The sequence below is a fragment of the Salvelinus alpinus genome, chromosome 34 (genome assembly GCF_045679555.1).
Source record: "Salvelinus alpinus chromosome 34, SLU_Salpinus.1, whole genome shotgun sequence".
Taxonomy (NCBI): domain Eukaryota; kingdom Metazoa; phylum Chordata; class Actinopteri; order Salmoniformes; family Salmonidae; genus Salvelinus; species Salvelinus alpinus.
Genome location: NC_092119.1, coordinates 16,827,693 through 16,832,805, shown reverse-complemented (window position 1 = coordinate 16,832,805; position 5,113 = coordinate 16,827,693).

Below are 5,113 nucleotides of genomic sequence, written 5' to 3'. Positions count from 1 at the left end.
ACCACAGGTCAGTATAGTCTACCAGTCTAACTTGTACTATACCACAGGTCATTATAGTCTACCAGTCTAACTAACTTTTACTATACCACCGGTCAGTATAGTCTACCAGTCTAACTAACTTTTACTATACCACAGGTCAGTATAGTCTACCAGTCTAACTAACTTTTACTATACCACAGGTCAGTATAGTCTACCAGTCTAACTAACTTTTACTATACCACAGGTCCGTATAGTCTACCGGTCTAACTAACTTTTACTATACCACAGGTCAGTATAGTCTACCAGTCTAACTTGTACTATACCACAGGTCATTATAGTCTACCAGTCTAACTAACTTTTACTATACCACAGGTCAGTATAGTCTACCAGTCTAACTTTTACTATACCACAGGTCAGTAGAGTCTACCAGTCTAACTAACTTTTACTATACCACAGGTCATTATAGTCTACCAGTCTAACTAACCTTTACTATACCACAGGTCAGTATAGTCTACCAGTCTAACTTTTACTATACCACAGGTCAGTAGAGTCTACCAGTCTAACTAACTTTTACTATACCACAGGTCAGTATAGTCTACCAGTCTAACTAACTTTTACTATACCACAGGTCTGTGTAGTCTACCAGTCTAACTAACTTTTACTATACCACAGGTCAGTAGAGTCTACCAGTCTAACTAACTTTTACTATACCACCGGTCAGTATAGTCTACCAGTCTAACTAACTTTTACTATACCACAGGTCAGTAGAGTCTACCAGTCTAACTAACTTTTACTATACCACAGGTCATTATAGTCTACCAGTCTAAATAACTTGTACTATACCACAGGTCAGTATAGTCTAACTAACTTTTACTATACCACAGGTCATTATAGTCTACCAGCCTAACTAACTTTTAATATACCACAGGTCAGTATAGTCTACCAGTCTAACTAACTGTTACTATACCACAGGTCAGTATAGTCTACCAGTCTAACTAACTTTTACTATACCACAGGTCAATATAGTCTACCAGTCTAACTAACTTTTACTATACCACAGGTCATTAGAGTCTACCTGTCTAACTAACTTTTACTATACCACAGGTCAATATAGTCTACCAGTCTAACTAACTTGTACTATACCACAGGTCAATATAGTCTACCAGTCTAACTAACTTTTACTATACCACAGGTCAATATAGTCTACCAGCCTAACTAACTTTTAATATACCACAGGTCATTATAGTCTACCAGCCTAACTAACTTTTACTTTACCACAGGTCAATATAGTCTACCAGTCTAACTAACTTTTACTATACCACAGGTCAATATAGTCTACCAGTCTAACTAACTTTTACTATACCACAGGTCAATATAGTCTACCAGTCTAACTAACTTTTACTATACCACAGGTCAGTATAGTCTACCAGTCTAACTAACTTTTACTATACCACAGGTCAATATAGTCTACCAGTCTAACTAACGTTTACTATACCACAGGTCATTAGAGTCTACCAGTCTAACTAACTTTTACTATACCACAGATCATTATAGTCTACCAGTCTAACTAACTTTTACTATACCACAGGTCATTACAGTCTACCAGTCTAACTAACTTTTACTATACCACAGATCATTATAGTCTACCAGTCTAACTAACTTTTACTATACCACAGGTCAGTATAGTCTACCAGTCTAACGTTTACTATACCACAGGTCAGTATAGTCTACCAGTCTAACGTTTACTATACCACAGGTCTGTATTGTCTACCAGTCTAACTAACTTTTACTATACCACAGGTCAGTATAGTCTACCAGTCTAACGTTTACTATACCACAGGTCATTATAGTCTACCAGTCTAACTAACTTTTACTATACCACAGGTCAGTATAGTCTACCAGTCTAACTTTTACTATACCACAGGTCATTATAGTCTACCAGTCTAACTAACTTTTACTATACCACAGGTCAGTATAGTCTACCAGTCTAACTTTTACTATACCACAGGTCAATATAGTCTACCAGTCTAACGTTTACTATACCACAGGTCATTATAGTCTACCAGTCTAACTAACTTTTACTATACCACAGGTCAGTATAGTCTACCAGTCTAACTAACTTTTACTATACCACAGGTCAGTATAGTCTACCAGTCTAACGTTTACTATACCACAGGTCATTATAGTCTACCAGTCTAACTAACTTTTACTATACCACAGGTCAGTATAGTCTACCAGTCTAACGTTTACTATACCACAGGTCATTATAGTCTACCAGTCTAACTAACTTTTACTATACCACAGGTCTGTATAGTCTACCAGTCTAACTTTTACTATATCACAGGTCTGTATAGTCTACCAGTCTAACTAACTTTTACTATACCACAGGTCATTATAGTCTACCAGTCTAACTAACTTTTACTATACCACAGGTCAATATAGTCTACCAGTCTAACTAACTTTTACTATACCACAGGTCAGTATAGTCTACCAGTCTAACTAACTTTTACTATACCACAGGTCTGTATAGTCTACCAGTCTAACAGTCTATCCTGCCCTCTATCCACCATTCATAGTGACAATAGTGGCAGGTGGATCGTTTTGTCCAGATCTGCAAGAGGCTAACTAGCAATCATACCACACGTAAGCACATTCACAGTGGCATCAATGATCAATATGAATCGACAAGAACAAAGAGTTATAGCTGATAGGCAGCGGTTTCATAGTAACCAAGGCACTCCACAAATAAATTAATTGAACACTTGGTTTGGGTGTTTTGAGTGTTTTTCTTGTTGTTTCTTTACACATATCCTACAGTAACATAAACTAGTGAAAATGATTTAACAACAAAATCTAAAATATATATATCCTATTCTAATGTTACATAAGACCTTCATAAACACAACCAAATTATTGTTTTTGCGATAGCGTATATGAAATGTATTAATTACACTGTTAGAATGTTACAATCAGAATGACTGAGCATTAGCTTGAAGGGGGGGGGGGGTCCCTCTAGGCCCCTCCAGGCCCAGCAGTTGTATTTATAAAAAAAATTACGGTGCAGAGCATGCACACACAGGACCTTCCCCTGATTCAACGTCATTGGTGCCACTGGCCAGTGATTAACACATATAAATCATGCTTCTGCTAAAAACTGTCAAATGGTGCAGTTCACAAATTTTGGGGATTTGAGAAATAAGTTTAGTAACGCTAGAAAGTTCTGCGATTCCTCCTTTATATTAACAGCGGCCATCAAAACTGCTTTCAAAGGTGTGTTTTTCTGCGGCTGCGTTGAGAATGTTGGACAGTGACTGGGCGTGTTTCTCTCCCTGTGCAGCACTCTCCATTTGAAAGCACATTGAGAGGAATATTCTTTTAATCGCATAGAACGTGACAAGCTGACCAATTGAAAAGGTCAACTTTTCTACGATGGGGTTGTCTGAGTTTGCTGTTGATTAGTCATGTTGTTTGCTGAGGAAATTTAAATGTGGACAACAATTTTTTCATTAGATAATTCCAAATTTGCGTAACCAAACGTACCGGTTCTCAGTTCCGCTTTGGGTTCTCATTTGGATCATAAACGCCAGTACCTGGCCCAATTTAAAGCAAATCAAAAATCAAATCAAAAGTGCTGCACAGAAACCCAGCCTAAAACCCCAAACAGCAAGCAATGCAGGTGTAGAAGCACGGTGGCTAGGAAAAACTCCAGAACCTAGGAAGAAACCTAGAGAGGAACCAGGCTATGAGGGATGGCCAGTCCTCTTCTGGCTGTGCCGGGTGGAGATTATAACAGAACATAGCCAAGATGTTCAAATGTTCATAGATGACCAGCAGGGTCAAATAATAATAATTAACCCCTGTGTGTAAGGTATGGATGTTTGGACAGTCAATGTAAATAATCTCTACGGTGCAGGTCTGAGCAGGTAGACAGCTATAGGGTTAGCAGCTCAGCAGTCTGTTGGCCTGGTGGTAGAAGCTGTGTCAGAGCATACTGGTCCGAGACACGATGCTCCGGAAACCCTGTTTGCCAGATGGTAACAGAGTGAACAGTCCGTGGCTCGGGTGACTGGAGTCTTTGACGATCTTCCGGTGTAAATGACCTGGAAGGCAGGGAGCTCACCCCGAGTGATGTATTGGCCCGTCCGCACCACCCTCTGTAGAGCCTTGCGGTTGAGGGCGGTGCAGTTGCCATACCAGGCGGTGATGCAGCCAGACAAGATTCTCTCAATGGTGCATCTATAGAAGTTCTTAGGGACCAAATGCCAAATTTCTTCAGTCGCCTGAGTTTGAAGTGGCACTGTTGCGCCTTCTTCACCACAGTGCTGGTGTGATGGGTCCATGTCAGGTCCTCTGTGATGTGCACGCCGAGGAACTTGAAGCTTTTGACCCTCTCCACTACAGCCCAGTCGATGCAGATGGGGGCGTGCTCCGCCCCCTGTTTCCTGTGTGTGATATGCGTTGCCGCAGCAGTTTAAGAGCCCGGCCATGTCTCACACAACATTATTTATTGGTAAATTTATCAAATTAAGGCTAATAGCACTCACTTACTCACTCACAAACACACACACACACACACACACACACACACACACACACACACACACACACACACACACACACACACACACACACACACACACACACACACACACACACACACACACACACACACACACACACACACACACACACACACACACACACACACAGTTCCCAGTAAATGGGTGAAAGCTGCAGAATAGTAGATGTGTGTGATTCACATTGCCACAACAGTTTAAGAGCCCGGCTGCTCGACGACCGTGTCTCACACAACAGTATTTATTGGTACATTTCCTAAACGAACAGCCAATGTGTTCTCATTCTGCAGAAGAGCACGTGTCAGACCTACACAACACAGAAGCATAGAGAAAACACACACAATAATTACTCACCAGCCACAGCACAGCATGGACACACATGGGCTCCTTCTAATTTCTACTTCCCTTTAAGACATGGTTTTGAAGATGACATATCAATGAAACTTCATTTAGAGTATGAACTATCTGAGTTTGTTGACGGGAAATAAAGAAGATACTTTAAAATACATTATCAATCAGCTAATAATCTCTTCTCCCCATCCCCCAAATAGTGGCAG